The sequence below is a fragment of the Aulonocara stuartgranti genome (genome assembly GCF_965226115.1).
Source record: "Aulonocara stuartgranti genome assembly, chromosome: 3".
Classification (NCBI taxonomy): Eukaryota; Metazoa; Chordata; class Actinopteri; order Cichliformes; family Cichlidae; genus Aulonocara; species Aulonocara stuartgranti.
The window spans coordinates 8,558,900-8,579,192 of NC_138941.1; the positions used below are offsets into that span (position 1 = coordinate 8,558,900).

General features: G+C 43.4%; 2 protein-coding genes and 1 long non-coding RNA gene across 3 annotated transcripts in view; 1 reads left to right on the forward strand and 2 right to left on the reverse strand.

Moving 5' to 3' along the window:
• Window positions 1-20,293, reverse strand: part of LOC309702270 (uncharacterized protein) — a 253,656-nt gene that overhangs the window by 132,164 nt on the left and 101,199 nt on the right. The window lies entirely within an intron of this gene.
• LOC309702394 (protein NLRC3-like) overlaps window positions 1-20,293 on the forward strand; it is a 166,745-nt gene that overhangs the window by 109,253 nt on the left and 37,199 nt on the right. The gene's annotated exons all lie outside the window — the stretch shown is intronic.
• Window positions 6,301-12,818, reverse strand: LOC309702477. Its single transcript, XR_014275538.1, has 2 exons — window positions 12,119-12,818; window positions 6,301-7,751 (listed from the first exon to the last, which is right to left on the reverse strand). It is a non-coding gene; the product is annotated as an uncharacterized lncRNA (long non-coding RNA).

The window sequence follows — 20,293 nt, forward strand, 5'->3', positions numbered from 1 at the left end:
AAATCACAACAAAAGTCGCCTCAAGGCGCTTCATAGATACAGAGAAAAACCCAACAATCATATGACCCCCTATGAGCAGCACTTTGGCGACAGTGGGAAGGAAAAACTCCCTTTTAACAGGAAGAAACCTCCAGCAGAACCAGGCTCAGGGAGGGGCGGGGCCATCTGCTGTGATTGGTTGGGGTGAGAGAAGAAAAACAGGATAAAGACATGCTGTGGAAGAGAGACAGAGGTTAATAACAGGTATGATTCAATGCAGAGAGGTCTGTTAACACAACAAGGGAGATCCAGGTTTCCCAGCTGACGAGCAGAGGGCAGCGGCTTCCACTCGTTTGAGCAGTTTGTTGCGTGACCTCCTGTCTCTCACTGAACTAAAATGCCTCCAAACAACAGCAAAATAGATGGCACTCACTCCAACGTCTTGCAGCAAAAACATTAAGTGATGGGAAGAACAGGTGATGGATGAGCTGCAGATGTAACCGGTGTGATTCTGCGTTGTGTCTGATAAAAAAGGTAAAAGAAAGAAAGACCTCCCAGTAAATAATTTGCCCACTCCAGCTCCTACGACCAAATACAAACAGTGGGGAAGAGGGTTAGTTCAACCCACCACAGCTCCCAAGCTAGCAAGGAGTATATATTCATGCTAGCATTTATGGCACCTAAAACACATTTATGATACACACATACGACACACTTATAACATCTAACAAAAACAGGCTTAATAATGACAATAATTGAACTAAAATTGCAACCAGAAACATCCAGGTGGCTAAATATGCATTATATGTGTGTTTTAAAGTGTTGGAAAGAAATGACACCCACCTCTCCCACAGGGGGATTGTAGAAAAGGGGAGAGGCAAAAGGGGTACACTGTATTTATAGGATTGCACCGAAGAAGAAGAAAAGAACGAGGAGGGGCTCTAACTGATAATGAACACAACTACAGGCTTGGAGGTCCTAAAAGTCAGGTATAAAAGGAGCAGTTTGGGGGTTTAGAACACATTATAACAATGTGATTTATGACCCTGTTACACAGAGCCAGCAGAATGAGCTGCTGCCACCACCACAATCAATGGTGACGCCAATTTAGAAAGAGCCCCAGTTGATTCCACTCTTGCCAGATGCTGAATACACATCGTCTAAAAGTGTGTGCCATTGACCAAAGGAGGAGTGGGCTGTTCACACATGCCTGTGTTCTTATGGAGCAGTCTTTGAGGATGGCGAGTCCAGAGCTGGAGGTTTAGATCTAAGAGAGTGATCCAAAGTCAGGAGAGGATTACACCCAACCTTCAGAGATCTTCCTATAAGCCAGAACTGGAAGCAGAGCCACCTTTGGCTATGATATCTTTACTGGACCCAGTAAGTCCAGTCAAGGTCAAAAACGTGGTCAGTCCCCCATTTAGTGCCATAGATCTGAAACATAGTAAACAAAATGCTAGTAAAAAGTTACAAACATGTTCAAGTTACATGTCTACAACTCCACAACAGACATACTTTGCTACTGGTGCCAAACAGTACTGCAGTCTGTAGCTTTCCAGCCATCCTTTGAACGTCTTTGAGTTTAATGTAGCCAAAACTGGATTCAGTAATCAGTGTTTATTTACAGAAGCCGTAGAGTATGGCTGCCACATGTGAACATCAGTGACGGCTCATTTAAACTGTAGGAACGATTAACCCAACATCAGAAAAATACTTCATTTTACATTAATGTGACAAATTAACACTGCTGGGACTTTTCTGGTCCTACACTGTTCATGTCCAAGTCAACACATTGTAAGATTTACACGTGGAAGGTCATCTAAGCTGCTTATGTGGAGATTACCTTTCCTTTAACAACGACCAGTTTCTTCTTTTCAGTTTTCAGTTTTATTTGTCATATGCAAGTTAGCACAGGGTCAACATTGCAATGAAATGTGTTTGACGAGCAGCAGTCACTCGGCAGCTTGATACAGTAGGAGAAAATATAATAAAATAAAATAATAAAGAAAATAGAAAAATAGTAAGGAGCAAATATTAGAGAGACATGGTAAAAGAGAAAAGATGACTAAATATATTTGTATCTATAAATATATGTACACTAGTGATTAAATAAGAAAATCTTGAAGAGAAATATGACGGAGGGCAGATGGGACATTGCACAGGAATGAGCAGCAGAAAATTTCAGTATTGCACTTTTAAATATAAATATCAATGACAATAAAGTGGAGTGACCAGTGCAGATTAAACAGAGTACTTGTGAAGCTGCAGGTAGCTTCTGAGTGCTGTGTTGTGTGTGTTTAAGTGTTGTGGTTGAGGTGTCGTATGGCTTGGTGGTAGAAACAGTTTTTGAGTCTTGTAGTCCGAGCAGACAGACTCCTGTAACGATGGTAACAAGGAGAACAGCTGATGTGCTGGGTGGCTGTGGTCCTTGATGATGCTGTGTGCTTTATGGAGGCACCGCTGGAGATAAATGTCCTGAATGGCAGGAAGCCTCGTGCCAGTGATGTGCTCTGCTGCCTTCACCCTCTGTAGTGATTTACGGCTGCTGGCAGAGCAGCTTCGTACCAAACTGTGATGCAGCTCGTCAGCAAGCTCTCGACTGCACACCTGTAGAAATTTGAGGTGATGTTGGCGTTCATGCCAAACTTCCTCAGCCTCCTCAGGAAGTAAAGCCGCTGGCGAGCTTTCCTGATTGTTCTCACCTCAAACACATTATTTACCCATCCAGGTGGAACATGTAGCTGTGCTCGGTTTGACAGCTTTCATCCTGGCAGCAGCGTCAGCTGAAGCATACAAGGCACACATAGATGTCACTGAGCTGGAGCTCTGGGAGAGACGTCGCCACTTTCAGGCCTTTAAACAAAGCTGTTGGAGCACAAGTCCCAAAGATTTATAGTTTCTCTTCATGTCTTCATTGTTCCTCCATGGAGAGATGTTCCAAGTAGCCTTGGCTCGAGACAGGCGTCCTGCAGGACTACCTACCAACTGTCCACTGTTTGCAGTCGTGGTAGAGTAATGTTGCCCACCAGTGACTGAAAACCATGGATTGGAGAAGAATGACAGAATTCAGTGACCTTGTGGGGCCATAACAGACAAATGACAGCAGTGTAGTGGATCAAATAAAGAGTGATGATGTTATATTTGTGACTGTAGCAGGACCAAGGCTCAAAAGGTTGCAGGCGTTGTTAATTGAGCAGAAGATGGACGGCATCAAGCCCTCTCCTCGACAGCTACAGGATCACAGTCTGCAGGTTCAGTTATGCAACGTTTTAGCATCGATGCGTGAAGTTAAGAGCAGACAGGGAGGTTATTTTTGCACTGGGCTGGAATGACTCAGTTTACCTGTCAAAGGCTATCACGGCTGGGAGAAAACCCTCAGCATTAGTAAAGAAGGACCACGGTGGCCTCTGGGTAGAAACACTGCAGAGTTCATGTGGATACGCTGCTGCATTAGGTCAGATAGAAATATCATAAAGCATCATTAAGTAAAAACGTTTATTAAGAACAAATGTTTAAATATTGTTAACGTGTTTCCCAGAAACATCTGTAGAGACAAAGAGCTTTCTGTTGTTGCTTCGAGGAAACGAGCTCTTCTTTTTAGTTTTGTCCTGGTATTTATTCCAGGACGGACTCATCCACTGAGCAGTGTTTGGGTTTCTTCGTTTTCCTCGTTCTGGATGCAAACTATTACAACTCGGGCTTTATTTCAGTGACAATGGCCTTAAGCTGCAATACAACAGGAAGTTACTCATATATAGTAATTTCCCAGACCATATTAAAAATCCATTAACAGGAAATACAAATGATGGGACAATGCCACAGCATGGACATTAGAACAGTTGGGAAAATTTACCTGGAAAAAGGTGAAAATGAGGCTTCATTGAACTGGAATTACAAAGACCAGGAATGTGAGATCCACCAGCCACAACTGAGGGTTTTTACACATCATATCCTCAAAGTAGAACTACAGTGATCAAAAGAATCGACTTTAATGTTATTCTTTCTTTATTTATGTCAGATTTAACCCCCCAAAAAGCTTTAATCTTTAACTAGTCTTTGGACGTAGCTACAGTACGGTCAGGTTGACAGTTTATGGGTAACATGTGGCCACCAGGCACTGCGACACACTTCCATGTTATATTACCTTGGCGTCCCGTAGGAATACAGGAGAATCATGTGAGGAATCTAAGAGTTGTTTCTTAATTCAATTCAGTTTTATTTACACAGCACCAAATCACAACAGCAGTCGTCTCAAGGTGCTTTATACTGTAAGGTAGCTCGTACAATAATACATACAGAGAAAAACCCAACAGTCATATGACCCCCTGTGAGCAGCACTTTGGCGACAGTGGGAAGAAAAAACTCCCTTTTAACAGGAAGAAACCTCCAGCAGAACCAGGCTCAGGGAGGGGCGGGGCCATCTGCTGTGATTGGTTGTGGTGAGAGAAGGAAGACAGGATAAAGACATGCTGTGGAAGAGAGACAGATGAACCGCTGAGTGTTGTCCCGTCGAGGTGGCTCTTCTATGTTGTGCATTTATGGCACCAAACCACAAATGCAAAGGAAGAAAGGGTCGAGGCACAGCACCCAGCTGCCTGACAATATTCAGGCAACGTCCAAAGCCCCACAAAGGACCTACCCACACCCCACTGGCCCCGCCCAGATCAAGGAGCTGTCACAGCAGACAAAAATGTGAAGTCCGCACATAGTCGCCATGGCACCCACCAACCCACCACACCATCCCCCATGGAGCTACCAGGAGAGGCATACTGGCCCACTGAGGATCACAGAGGAGCAGACCCAGGGGGGCTGACAGCACAGCCCCCACCCACCAGTCCTGCAGCTTATTTTATCTTGTCAGCGTGAGCCCCACCTAAAGGGGACAGAGGGAATAGTGAGTTGCATTAGTGGGGCAGGAGAGAGTGAAGCAGGGGAGCCAATGTCACTGCGATACGACTCCTCAACACCATCCAGCCTGCCCCACCACTCATAATGAGTCCTGCTGTGCTCTGTAGCAATGATGCATTTTATGTGTGTGTGCCAGGTTAGTGCTGTGGATTCAAAGGAGCACAGTTCCACTAAACAGGAGATCAGGATAAACCCCAGTAACCAACCCTGCCCCCGCCATCACATATTCTCAATCCCAGCAGAGGCCAGCCCCACAATGACATGCCACACGTGATACACAGCCAACATTACTGTTATAATTACATGTTTCCTTTATTACTTTCCTTTCAACCTCTTTATTTTGCACCTTAAACTTTCTTTGGTTGCTACAAGCCACAAAGTCCTTTATGGTTTGTCTCTGTTGTGTGGAGGGCTGTTTTTAAGAGCTCAAAAATGGGTGTATCAGAGTCAAACAGGCAGCACAGTGGAAAAGTGGTTGGCACTGTTTCCTGACAGCAAGAAGGTTCTGGGTTCAAATCCAACATCTAAGCTGTTTGCATGCTCTCCCCATGTCTGGGTCCTCTCTGGGTTCTCTGGCTCCCACAGTCCAAAGACGAGCAGTTAGTGGGGTTAGGCTGATTGGTGTATGTGCCCATGAGTATGAGTGTACACGGGTGTTTCTCTGTGTTAGTGACAGTCTGACAGAAGGCTGCATCCCTCAGCCTCATGTGGGCTGTGTAGCCCCTTTACAACTGCAGTGAGAGCTCAGACCTGTTTCTGGTGGGTGGTGGACTCCTCCAGGGCTTCCCCTGATTCCCCTTCTGCCACAGAAGACTGTGGCCTCAGAAACTCATATCTGCTTTTTGCAAATGAAGCGAACCTGTTGGCTTCATCAGCAGGGGCGGATCTAGAAGGGTGGCATGGGGTGGCAAGTGCCACCCTAAAATGATCCCTTGCCACCCCAAGTGCCACCCCAGTTTTGCATATGACAGTGTTGTTTATTAAAATAAGTTTAACAGTTTGAGCGTAGTTACAGTCAGCAGTGAATATAAATGCTAGAACTGGATATATTGCATAGTGTCCCCCCCTCCACATTAACAAATGGTTCAGCCCATAGCAGGACGGCTTTTTTCTTGTTTTCAGCAGCAAGCGATGCTCATGATTGTGCCAGAGCACATTTTGAACAACACCATGGGAATTTCTGATTTTACACAGGTGGGTGGATGTTACACTGTGGAAATGAAGGAAGGTGAGTGTTATTGAAGGAAATTGCCTTCCCGGGTTTCCTCCGTGGCGTGAGCGATAAGCAGAGTTTTGTCCTTTCCTTCTAAGATTCCTAATTATTTAAAGTAACACTCAGGTATGCCGTTCAGCTGGGTTAGTTACAGCGCCGGGAGCAGCTTGGGAGAACAAGGAAACACAGACTGCTTCAGGTTGTCTTCCCAAATCGACTCAAAGGTTTATTTGATACACAGCAGTTTATATAGATGAAAAAAAAGGTTCGTGTGTCAGCTTTCCCAGTTCAAACCGGTACAGACCAAATAAGGAAACGTCTTCCTGCCTTGTGAGCAAAGAAGTATCCTGTGTGTAATTTATCAGCTCAGCTACAATTTATGATCATCCCAGCAAAATACACTCCTAGACATAGAATACAGAGTTCTTTCATCAGTGAATTCTGAAACAAACCACCTAGCCTTTAACGAGCCTTTTCCAGGAGATAAAGAAAAAGGGAGGATGGGAGTAAGGAAGTGGTCTCATCTCTGTGGTGTTTTCGACCTTGGGGTACCAGCTTGTGAGTCCTACACATTAATTCTTGGGTCACAGAGAAAGAGAAAAACAACTAGTAGTTGGGCCTTATTGAGTAACAGTTTTCCTGTATAAAACAATATCCTGTAAATGCTACTATGGTATCAAAATACCTAACAGTTCCCCTCTTTTATTATTTTTTAAAAATAATAACTCAAATAGAAAGGAAAAATCACAAATGTAATAACATAATATAAAAAGCAAATCATAAAATGTAATAGTTCACAACCTAATGTTCAATATACACATCAGGAACATCATTGGTAACATCTGGCACATCCTCAGGATCAATTTGTGCTAATTGCAAATACATTGAAGTGGCTGTACTGGTAGCTATATGGGTTATCATTGAAAATGTGGCTTGCAGAAATGTGAACAGGGTTGCACTTTACAATATGAAATAGTAAATAAAAATCCTAAGGTTAATGCGATAGATATGATAAATAACCTAAATATATAAGACAATATATAAGAAAAACAGTTCTTCAGTCGTCTCCTGGCCTGGTCCCAGGTTCGAGAGACATTGAATAAGCGTCGTATGATGACAATGGGCATTTCATTTTCTCCATTATCAGGATGGAATGAGTCTGGCTTTATCAGGTTAGACATCATGTGGTACTTTTGGCTTTCTGTTCCTGCTGGATGTTTGAGTACCTTGTTGTTGTTCTTTCAGGCGTTGTGTGTTAATCAGTGATTGTGTGTGTGTGTACATTGGATCCTGGCGCTGGCTCGCCTGAGATGTCATCTACCCGTGTGTGTTTATTTGCTCTAGTTCCGGGCGCTGGCTCGCCTGAGATGTCATCTACCCGTGTGTGTTTATTTGCTCTAGTTCCGGGCGCTGGCTCGCCGGAGATGTCGTCTGCTTGATCCGACGCCTGAGATGGTCCGATTGGGCTGGTCTTAACCCTGCTGGCATGAATCCACTGAGGTTGTCCGTCTGTGAGGATGCTGGTTCTTCGTCACTGCCAGTACAGTCTGGGGGCTGGAACACGCGCGGCCTCCCAGAGAGTCCTTGGTTTTAGTGGCTTCTCCAACATGCATCTCCTTGTCTCCACTGGTGGAACTGTGGAGGGGAAAAGCTGAGAGAGACAAACTTTCTGATAGTTATTATTCAGTTTTTCTACCAGGTTGTGAACATCAGTGGACAATGCAATATACATCACCTTCTACTAGCGGTGCCCCTCTGGAAGCTGACCATGGTGTTGGAAATAGTCTTATTTCAAATGGAGATAATTTGGTTACTGCAGATTGAGTCCTTCTAATCTCACACAGGACTTGAGTAAGTAATTTGACACAGGTCATTAAAGTTTTAGCACACTTTTGAATTACTTCTAATGTGAATGAAGATCCTCTATCACTGTTAATCTGGTGAGGTATTCCGAATCTGGGTATTATTTCATTGCTCAACTTTTGACAGACTACTTCTGCAGTTTCTTTTGAGGTTGGATAAGCTTCTACTCATTTACTAAATTGATCCACTATTACCAGTAAGTACTTGATGCTTCCTTGTGCTGGCATGTGTGAAATCAATTTGTAATGTATGAAATGGAAAATCTGGTTGTGGTAAATGCTGATGTTTCGCTTTTGGTTTTCCTACATTAGTTCGCGCACATGTTAGACAGGTTGCTAATATGCTTTTTACTGCATGTGATGTTTTCTCAATTACAAATCTTAATTTTATTGCCCCTATTACCCCTCTTTGTCCGACATGACTCACACAGTGAAAATGTCGGGCAAGGACTGGCATCAGGGAATATGGGAGGGCAATCAAACCCTTAAGATTTTTGTATAGGCCATCTCTGTCTTCTAAGGTACAGTCATTATTCTCCCAATAGGTGTAATCACATGCAGAGGCTTGCTCTTGTATGAATTTTAAATCAACATTTGTTTCGAAATAGTCTGGGAGTGTAACAAGTGGCAGCTGTAGGGGCACAGATAATACTTCCTGTGGAGGTGGGAGCTGTGATGCAGCTGCAGCCTTGGCTGTCACGTCTGCTAAGGCATTACCTGTTGCTTCGTCTGTGTCAGCTGTACTGTGTCCTTTCGTTTTTACAACTGCAACGGCCGATGGCAGCTGTATAGCCTGAAAAAGTCTTTTAACAAAATCACAATTTAGCAATTTATTTTCCATCAGCAGATCTAAATCCTCTCTGTCTCCACAATGTGCCAAAGTCATGCACAACGCCAAATGCATAGCGGCTGTCTGCGTAAATTGTCACATGCTTATCCAAATGTAGCTCACAGGCGCGTATTAAAGCCATGAGCTCTGCTTTTTGTGCTGAGTGAAATGGTAATGAGTGAGCCTCTAGTATGATGTCAGGCACTGTTACCACTGAATAGCCACAAAGAAATGAGTTGTCATTCGGCCTTGAACAGGACCCGTCCACATAAACCGTGGCTGAGTCTGGGATAGGTGTTTGCTCTAAATCTGGACGTGGTGCTGTGGATTCCTGTATACGTGTCATGCAGTCATGATCGTCAAGCCTGTCTGAGCCATCCTGTCGGTCAGAAGAACACAGCATAGGATCAATAAATGTGCTGGCGAATCAGGTGTGCTGCTCGCTTTTATAGTGAGATTTGCATATGTTGTTTAGTTATGTTTGCTATAATGGTCGTGACCTGGTGATTGGTGTGTAGAATAGTGTCATGTGAGAGTGTGAGCTTCTCGCAGTCCCTTATCATGATAGAGCAAGCTGCTACTGCCCTCAGGCAGGCCGGCATTCCCTGAACAATTCAGGCAGCACCTTTGAGTGGCGGAGGTCAGCACTCCCTGTAATGCATTGAAAGAGGCAGTCATTTCTGTGGACCACAGTATTCGAGGAGGCTTGTCTTTTTTACAACAGTCACGCAGAATGTGGTCATGAAAAGAACAGTCTGGTATCCACTGTCTGCAATAGTTCACCATGCCTAAGAAGGACGACATGTCCTTCTGTGTAGTGGGACGAGGGACGGAGGTCACAGCTTTGACCCTGTCTGCAGTCATGGAACGTTTTCCGTGAGACAGTGTGAATCCCAAATATTGAACAGAAGTCTGACAGTACTGCATTTTCTTTGCATATGCTTTGTGGCCAGTCTTTTGGAGGTGCTGGAGAAGCATGTGTGTAGCAGTTTGACATAGTTTTTCACTTTCAGCACAGAGGAGGAGGTCATCCACATGTGGATCAGGGTGCAGCCCTGGAGGAGTGAAGCACCATTGAGAAAGCAGCAGAGCTGTCTATCATGCCTTGGGGCAAACGAGTCCAAGTGTACTGCTTATTTCTATGTGTGAATGCAAATAACGGCTGTGTGTCACAGGTACTGAGAAAAAGGAGCGGAGCATAAATCCACCACGGTAAAATGTGTATGCAATGCATGTCAATATGCTGTGAACATCTGAAACGAGAGGTGGCAGAGGAATGTTGACTGCATTAATTTGCCTTAAGTCTTGTATGAAACGCCATACGCCAGGTTTGTTAGGCTTTGGCACAGGATTGACAGGAGTGTGGGCTTTATTGCTCCTGTAGTCAATAAATCTCCTATGATGACATCTAGGACTGCGGCTTTTTCCGTGGAAATGGGATGCTGCTTGACATATACTGCTTGTTGTGTTTTAATAGGTGTACGTGATAAAGTGTACAGTCAATGAATCCTATATCATTCTCACTTTTAGACCACAATGTCATATTCTGGTATTCAGCTGGCAACGTAAGTGCAGAAATAGTACAGTGGATAGGGTAGGTTAGATCTATGTGACGACATATTTCGTAACCTATGTCTGAGTTATGTAACAAAATCACTGTTTGACCTTCACTTGTGTGAGCAGTTATCATGTTGTTGAACAGTGTGAGAGAAACAAAAGTGTGGCTCCCAGTCATGGGATTACCTGGTAGTGGCGTCTGTACACGTTTTTTTTTTGGCACAGTGTGTGACATAGAGTACCGGACAAAAAGGATGTTGAGTTCATTCTCTGCTGAGGGTCCAGCTGACACAGAGGATGTTCCTTCTCCATCATGTCGGTACATAGGGCAGAGAAAACATAAGCTGTTATCAGTGTCAGCAAACATTTCACCCTTTGTGTTAAATTAAATACACAAATTCATTTTTGCTTTGGGTGTCTGCGGCTGCTGGAAAACTGAGCTAAATTTGCACCTCTAGCTTGTCCAACAGTGCATAAAGCGTTTTATGAATACTAGGATGGATTCATCAGGCTTCTGTTTACACATAGTTACTGCATTTAAGTCAATTTTGTCTCTGGACATTGTTAGCAGGAATTTCTTTAGATTCTTAAAGAAATCGGCGACTTTGTCATTATTTACCCTCCTTTTGTCCATAGCGGTAACATTTGATGCATCACGTCGCGGCATTCTATCATATATTTTCTACAGGACTTTTTAAGCAGACTACTTTTCTTATCACAGATGATATTCAACATTTCTACTGACCTGTTTTCTGGCGATGATCGTTCGGGATAAGGCTCCGGAAATAAATTAGAATGCATTGAACTTCTTAAGTTGTAAACAAAGTCAGTCACATAAGCACTCCCGCATGTTCTGGATACGTGATCATGGACGTCTTCACCGATTCGCGGACGTAGGTTACACGTAACCGGAAATGGGAGTTATACTGAGCCGTTATTTGAGACTTTATTTTGTATTTTATTAATTTTTGGTTTTACAGGTACTTTAGATTTTTTATCGGACCTGTCTGTGGTCTTTGAATAATTCTGACCCATGTTCAGTGATTTCCAGAGGGGTTTACACGCTAGGAGGATTTATGTTAGTATTTTCGCTGCGGCACAGCTGAGGTCACTTTAAATTTATTGCTAGCAATTTTTTGTTTGTGTGAGCAACTCTCACTTAGCGAGCAACTTCTCGCTTAACGAGCAACTTCTCGTAAAACAACAGGCAACTTCCTGTGTCTTTCTGCTTTTAATTTACTGCTTTTAACCCTTGTATGGTAATCAGGTCTGTGAGACCCGTTTTCAGTTTTCTTTCGTTTTTTTTTTTTTTTTTTTTTAACAAAATTAAATTTAATTATTTACTAGCTTTCTGTGAGTGAGCAACTTCTCACTTCTTAACGTACGTTTCAAGATAACAGGCAACTCCCTGTGTCACTCTTTGGTGAGCAACTTCTCACTTAACGAGAAGTATTTAAGACAACAGGCAACTTTCTGTGTCACTTTTCTAAGTGAGCAACTTCTCACTTTTTAACGTACGTTTAATTAAACAATTAATTATTATTATTTTTTTTTTAAACAAAATTAAAATATTCAAGACAACAGGCAACTTCCTGTGTCCACCAACACCACACAAGGGTTAATTTACTTTATTCGGGGACTGAGGAAGTCGTCAGTGTATCTCTCTGGATCACTAAGTGAAACTTCGTCAGCATATCCCGTTTCTTTATGGATCAATCACTGAGAGAGGTATAATAGGTCTTTATATAAATATGAAAGACGCATATTTACCTTCTGTCAGGGATCCCACTTCTGACACCAAAATTGAAGGAAATTGCCTTCCCGGGTTTCCTCCGTGGCGTGAGCGATAAGCAGAGTTTTGTCCTTTCCTTCTAAGATTCCTAATTATTTAAAGTAACACTCAGGTATGCCGTTCAGCTGGGTTAGTTACAGCGCCGGGAGCAGCTTGGGAGAACAAGGAAACACAGACTGCTTCAGGTTGTCTTCCCAAATCGACTCAAAGGTTTATTTGATACACAGCAGTTTATATAGATGAAAAAAAAGGTTCGTGTGTCAGCTTTCCCAGTTCAAACCGGTACAGACCAAATAAGGAAACGTCTTCCTGCCTTGTGAGCAAAGAAGTATCCTGTGTGTAATTTATCAGCTCAGCTACAATTTATGATCATCCCAGCAAAATACACTCCTAGACATAGAATACAGAGTTCTTTCATCAGTGAATTCTGAAACAAACCACCTAGCCTTTAACGAGCCTTTTCCAGGAGATAAAGAAAAAGGGAGGATGGGAGTAAGGAAGTGGTCTCATCTCTGTGGTGTTTTCGACCTTGGGGTACCAGCTTGTGAGTCCTACACATTAATTCTTGGGTCACAGAGAAAGAGAAAAACAACTAGTAGTTGGGCCTTATTGAGTAACAGTTTTCCTGTATAAAACAATATCCTGTAAATGCTACTATGGTATCAAAATACCTAACAGTTATTAACCCTCTGTGGTCCACGGACATGCTGCACCTCCAAATCACATGACTGATGTGAGCTGACACAGCAACAAGCTGCAGCAACGCTGAGTCTGTTTCAGCCACATTGAAAGTTCGGACTTCAAAGTTTTTTACCAAGGGCGTAGATTGTCACGGACGGAAGTGACGTGTCCCCACCAATAATTTGATCTCTTCCAGTAAAGAAAATCAAACCCGATAGAAAGAAAGAAAAACGATCTGTCAGCGTCTCACCAAGCGGTGCACAAAGAGTTAAATTACTTCTACTGGAGTCCTGGTCATGTGACAAGTATGGCCAATGTGATTGGCTGAGCCTGTCAGGGAGCTCTGTTTAGTTTCAGCAGCAGCAAGCCTGCGCTGCGAGGAGGAGAGGAGGACGGCAGCAAAGAGGAAGAAGCTGGATGTAAGAAAGTGTTTTTCAAAGAAACCTGTGAGTCACTTAGAGCCAAGTTCACTCATAAAATGTGTCACAATAACGTTACAGGTAGTGATGGCTAAATGAAGCTTTCTGAAGCTTGTATTGAAAAACGGTTCATTACTCGAAGCTTTTCAACACAGTCCTCTCTGGTGACATCTGGTGGCCAAAAATATGAAGAGCAGCTTGAATCCACAAAAGAAAACCAACTGCTTCATAATGACTGCTCACTCTACAGAGTGGAGTTCTGTCTGATATTGGGCCGCCGCTGTGTTGCTTTGAACGTGTATTTTTTGGTGGTTAAAAAATGTGTTTTATTTGTTTAATAAATAGTTTTGACCGGTAAACTCTCCTTGTTTAAACATGCACCATGGTGTGGTCTTTCTTTGCTTGTGACTTCTTGATGTTGGTAAATACAATAATTGAAAAATACCACGTTACATATATATACATGTAATAATGTACAACACATTATGGAGTATGCTTCTGCTGTGAGGTCCTGCCTCCATGCAGGTATGCATTTAATCGCCGGAGGGGTATATTTATAAATAATATTATCCATCCATCCATTCGCTTCCGCTTATCCTTTTCAGGGTCGCGGGGGGTGCTGGAGCCTATCCCAGCTGTCATAGGGCGAGAGGCGGGGTACACCCTGGACAGGTCGCCAGTCTGTCGCAGGGCCAACACACAGGGACAGACAACCATTCACACTCACACCTAGTGACAATTTGGATTAATCAATTAACCTATCCCCACAAGCTGCATGTCTTTGGACAGTGGGAGGAAGCCGGTGTACCCGGAGTGAACCCACGCAAACACGGGGAGAACATGCAAACTCCACACAGAAAGACCCCGGCCTGATGGTGGAATTGAACTCAGGACCTTCTTGCTGTGCGGCAACAGTGCTAACCACTGTGCCACCGTGTTGGTATAAATGTAATAAATAATATTATATTAGGGAAATTTTCCCAGACATATTTTTGACCTGGGGGTAGAATTGATTGTGAAATGGAAAATGCTTATGAACTTGCAAATGAAAAACATGATGCATTGACGGTAACCCTTTTTCATTTTTATTTAAGCAGAGAATTTGTTCCACTATGCGATGGCCGAACCTGTTCCTTTTCGTGGAGATCATTTCTCCTGCCTTAAGGAAAATCCCTTCACATGGCACAGAGGAGGCTGGAGTGCAGAGAAACTGGTAGAGATGCAGGTATACAGTCTACCTGGGCCCCACAAACTATCAGCCAAAGAGAATAAATAAATTCAATTGCTGCACATTTGGCAGACTAACATTTTCAGATTAATTAAACAATAACATATATATTTTTACAACATTACATGTAAAGAGTCAAGTGGAAGTTTTTCTAAAGTTATTTAATGATATTTATATTATGGAAGCAGATTTTTGACATTTTATCTTTTTCCCGTTTTCAGATATAATAAACACGCACAAAACAAAAGCAAACGGCCAGAACACAAAGCTGGAAAACCCACCGGATCGACCAAAATCAACTCAAAATTCTCCCACACAACAGAACCTCCTCTATTCCTCACTGGCTCCAAATCTCTCAGTGGAATGATCAGTGGTTCACTATCTGTCACCACCAAACACTCCACAAATCCCGCGAATGATTCACTTCCTTATAAACCATTGAATCAGACACCGAAGCAGTTAGGTTCTAAATGAAGCTTCGGACGTCACTGATCACGTGACTCTGGCCAAACGAATCAAGCTTCGACACAGAGCTTCTGAAGCAGTGTGTTGATTTTTTTTTTTTTTTTGTCCCGTTTGGATCTTTAGCATCAGAATTGTTGTCTTAAGGCCAAGAAAGATGCCAAGCGGATTTATTTTACCAAGTGGATCATCATGGCCTTGCCATATTGGTCCATTTGATTGACCTTTATTATAATTATGAATTTATTTTATTTTCAGTTGCAAACGGGACAGACATGACTGTGGGATAGGACAGGGGGAAAGAATGAAAGAAAGAGAGGGAGAGAAAGAAAGAAAGAAAACCAAAGGGGAGAAGAGACGGTGAGAAGGGGGGAAGAGAGAAAAAAACAAACAAATAAAAAAAACAAAACTCCTGGGTCACCTGTATGGAGAAAAAAACCCAGAGGAGACAGCAAACAGCAAAGAGCAACATAATAAAAAAAACAGCACCATCACAATAAACTAGCTAGCAGTAGATATCAGTAGATACTAAATAATAAACGATATTGTGCAGCACGCAAGATAGACAGCGCACAGTGTGCTTTGAGGCAGCAGCCAAGAAAGCTGTAGTCCGTGTCTGTGAATACACATGTGTACACCTGTGTGCATACCTGTGTGGATCAGCATGCTTGCATTCCAAAGGTTTCTCCATGTAATGATCTGCTAGAGGGTGTGGGGGAGCCACAGCCCCGTCCTTTATGGTATCAAGCAGGTATGGAGGAGATCAAAACTCCAGACATCCAGAGGCCCCCAGAACACAAGAGACCAAGGAAGATCCACAGAGGGGCAGCCGCGCCACTGTCCCAGAAAGAGCTGAGGAGAGTCCCAGATGAGGGCTCACTCAGCAGCCGCGGAGCAGAAGCCAGGGGGAGTTGCAGTGACGCGCCCGTGAGCTCCGCCGGCAGCCAGCTGTGCCTGAGTGACCGAGCCCCAGGCCGAGAGGCCGGGGGCACCCCACCTCCGAAGTGGCCCGAGCGAGCCCCAATAAGCGGCCGCCAAGGAGTGAGCCGGTGTGTGTTGATTTTTTTGACACGCACCGGAGCTTCAGCTTCAAGCGGACCATCAGCACTGTTAGTTCTCTCAGTCTCAGAGCAGCGTTTCTAATTTTGATTGAAACTGTCAGAGAAAACGGCAGCCTCGAGCAGCCCGGATATTAGTTTACAGAGGGTGTTAGAATTATATGTCTAATGTTAAAATGTTGGTGACACAATAATTTCATCCTAATGGCACTGACGTATTCATAGGGTTCATTTTTGAGACAATATATCATGAGGTAGTCACGATTTTGCAAATTTTCCACCTTGTAGTGCAGTTTGCACAGTTTTAAAATGCACTCAGCCTACAAACATTACTGACGAGTCAGGATCTGCACAAAGTGACAGAAACACTGAAGCAGCTGCACATTTTATTCTTATTGTCATGTTTGTCCTGTTTGTCAGGTGACAGAAGAACCAACACAGAGCTCAGAGAGCAATGGTGACACAAGGTCACAGGTGAAACTGGAGGATGACCTGATGGTTCATGACTGTATTTGAAGCACATGTGTGACTGCATGTATGTGGAGTGTCTCACTGTTATTGATCAGGTGACAGAGGCAGCTCTGCCATGTAGCTCAGAGGTGGAGAGGCGAGCTCACAGGTGACTGTAGATTAACTAGTATTTATCATGACAGTTGTCAGGCTGCTGATGTAAACTGATTCATTAATGTATGTTTGACAAAGAATCTGAATTGACACGTCTCACTTTTTATATGACACGAATCCATGTGTTACTTTATCAGGTGACAATATGTCCTAGTGCAGTCAGAGGGGAGGAGCCAGGGCCAAAGGTGAGGCCCATCAAGCACAGAATAATAATTTAATCTGAGGATAAAACGCAGGTACTGAGGCTGAAAGAAGCTTCAGTGCTCTCAGAAGACTAAAAACATGCTAAGGTCAACAATGACTCAAACGAGATGAAACAATGCTGCTGTGTGTCCACCAGCAGAGACTGGACAGTATAGATGGAAACCAACATGCCAGCAGTTTGTCTCTGTTAGTGAGAGGAGCAGGCCTGTGTTTGGCTGCTTCACATAGTGGACACTGAGTTGTTGTGTGGGACACCAGTAGGATTAATGTCTGTTGCTGTAACAGCAGCTCATGTTTAGAATAAAAAGCTCACTGATCTGATCGGGGCAACAGTGCCTAAACTGTTGCATCATGTTGCTGAGAGATCTTTTACTTTGTGGTCATCTGAGATCATCATCAACTTTATTTATAAAGCACTTTAAAACAACCACAGCTGACACAAAGTGCTGTACACTGGAACTGTAAAATAAAATTACATGAGATATAAATGAAACACAAATAAAAGAAGAGTGAAATCATTAATTAAATAACTACTTCAATTAAAAAAGAAACTAAGTCTCACTGAGGTTAAAAGCCAAGGAATAAAAGTGGGTTTTAAGACGTGATTTAAAAGTGGACAGTGAAGGGGCCTCTCTAACATGCATGGGCAAATGATTCCATAACTTGGAGCCACAATAGAGAAGGCCCCGCCCCCTCTGAGCTTCCTCCTGGATCTCGGTACCTCCAGGAGCAGCTGGTCAGCTGACCTGAGAGACCGACAGGGTGTGTGGGGATGAAGAAGCTCAGAGAGGTAAGGCGGGGCAAGACTGTGAAGGCATTTAAAAACAAACATAAGAATTTTAAAATGAACTCTAAAAGACACAGGCAGCCAGTGCAGAGAGGCTAGCACGGGGGTTATATGCTCTCTTTTTTGAGTTCCTGTTAGGAGTCGTGCAGCCGCATTTTGAACCAGCTGCAGACGTGAGAGCAACGACTGACTGACCCCCACATAAAGTGAGTTACAGTCGTCCAGGCGGGAAGAAATAAAAGCATGGATCACTGTTTCAAGGTGCTGCCTGGAAAGAAAAGATTTTACTCTTGCCAGTCGCCTTAAATGATAAAAACCGGACTTCACCACTGCTCTGATTTGGTTGTCCAATTTAAAATCACTGTCCAACTTAAAACCAAGGTCAGTAGATGAGTAGTTTTATGGACAAAACCCAGCAGGTCATTCAGTGTTCCCTTAGTACACTGAGTTCCCTTGTCTAGTTCGCGTCTATGTGTATCCTAAGTTCCTATATCCCCGTGTTCAGTCAGTGTTTGTGTCTGCCCTGTTCCCACGTCTCTGTTCCCTTTGTTATAGTGCCTGCCCGTGAGTCTGTGTTATGTTTCCTGTTTTACTTTGAAAGTCCATGTCTGATGTTAATGTGTCTGGTTTTGCTTCCTCTTGTCTCGTTAGGCCTGATTTGCCCCAGCTGTGTTTCCCTCCTGTTACCCATTCCCTGATTGCTCCCTCTGTGTATTTAAGCCCTGTGTTTCTCTGTGTCTGTGTCGTGATCTACTGTTTTCACACAGCCACACCTAACAAGTGCTAATGTATCAGAGATGTTGGTGTACTATAACTGAAGTAATGATGTTAAGTCCTTAAAGTCATATTCTTTATTGTCATGACTGTATTTGAAGCTATTTTTATTTTTGTATGATACCTGATTTATATGAAACATGGCTGCAGTAAACTAAAGTCTACAATACTTAGTCAGCCATTTGCTTAATAGTAATTTAACATTATATCATTCACATATAATATAATTCACATCGCACAGAGACTACAAGCCCATTATCATCAATGGAGCTCCAGTGGAGAGGGTGCAGTCCTTCAAGTATCTTGGTGTCCACATCTCCTCAGACCTGACACATTCAGGTCCAGACCAAAAAGGCTAGGCAGCGCCTGTATCACCTACGACAACTGAGGAAGTTCAGGGTCTCTCCAAAGATCCTCAGGATTTTCTATACAGGCGCTGTGGAGAGCATCCTCACACAGAACATGACATCGTGGTTCGGGAACAGCTGTGTGAAGGACCAAAAAGCTCTCCAGAGAGTGATCCGTACAGCAGAACGCTGCTGCAGGATTGCTCTCCCCCCGCTTCAGGACACCTACACCAGGAGATGCCGGACTAGAGCAGATACTGAAGGACCCGTCCCATCCTGGCAACAAACTGTTCCAACTCCTGCAATCTGGTAGAAGGTTCAGCATCATCCGGGCAAGGACAGAGAGACTCAAGAGGAGTTTCTATCCCCAAGCCATCCGTGCCCTAAACACACACACCCGCCCTCTCACATCATCTATAACTGACTGAGACAGGACTCTTCCAGACACTAAACCAAGGCACAATGTACATTTCAATTCCTTTAATTTTAAATATGTTTATATTGTCTATCCTGTAAAATAGTCAGACGTCTATTCATATTAATGTACAGAATTCACCTGCTTGCTGCTACTACTGCACATTCACCCAGTGTATATAGTATATATATGTGTATATATACTATATATGTGTATATATCACTGCTGACTGTAACTACGCTCAAACTGTTAATGCTATCTTATTTTAATAAACAACACTGTCAAATGCAAAACTGGGGTGGCACTTGGGGTGGCAAGGGATCATTTTAGGGTGGCACATGCATGCCACCCTTCTAGATCCGCCCCTGAAGACATCACATGTTTGCAAAAGTGCTCTAATGTTTTCGGAGACAACCCCTTGGCTTCCGTACTTGCGCATCGCTGTTCCACTGATGTATTGTTGTTCTAGTTAGAGTATTGTTGTTAGCCTATAGCCTATCATTCAGCATCGCCTCACTCAAAACGCGCAATGGGTGCTTCGACTTACGAAAATGTTCGACTTACGAAAGACCCTCGGGAACGAATTAATTTGGTAAGTCGGGGTTCCACTGTACCTTACAGTGTAAACAAGTATGACTAGGTGTCTGTTGAGTCTCAAGTAAGTTGCCTGCAATGATATTTAAAGTCCAGCAGGTGTCAGTATGGAGCAAAACAGCAACACTGTGTCGACACAGTATCGGTACAGTTTGGGGAATGTGCTGAAACGCTTCACGAGGCCTCATCTACCCATCACTAAACAAAACTAACCTCAAACCTGAAATCCTTAGAAAGATATGCAGGGAGACGTGAAGGAGACGACACAGACGAACCAGCGATGAACACGAGACAACACACACTATAAATACACAGAGGGGAAACTACACACAGGAGGGAGGCACGGCCGATTCTGATTGACAAGACGAGACAGGGGAAACGCAAACTGAACACTCTGGCATAAGACACAGACCTTCACAATAAAACAGGAAATGCAGAAGGAAGCCACATAACAAGCCCTAAAACTAGAACTCAGGAAACACTAAAAAACTAAGGAACCATGAGAAGGAACCAAAACTCAAAAAACACTGGGCCACCCACCCAGGACCATAACACTTCAG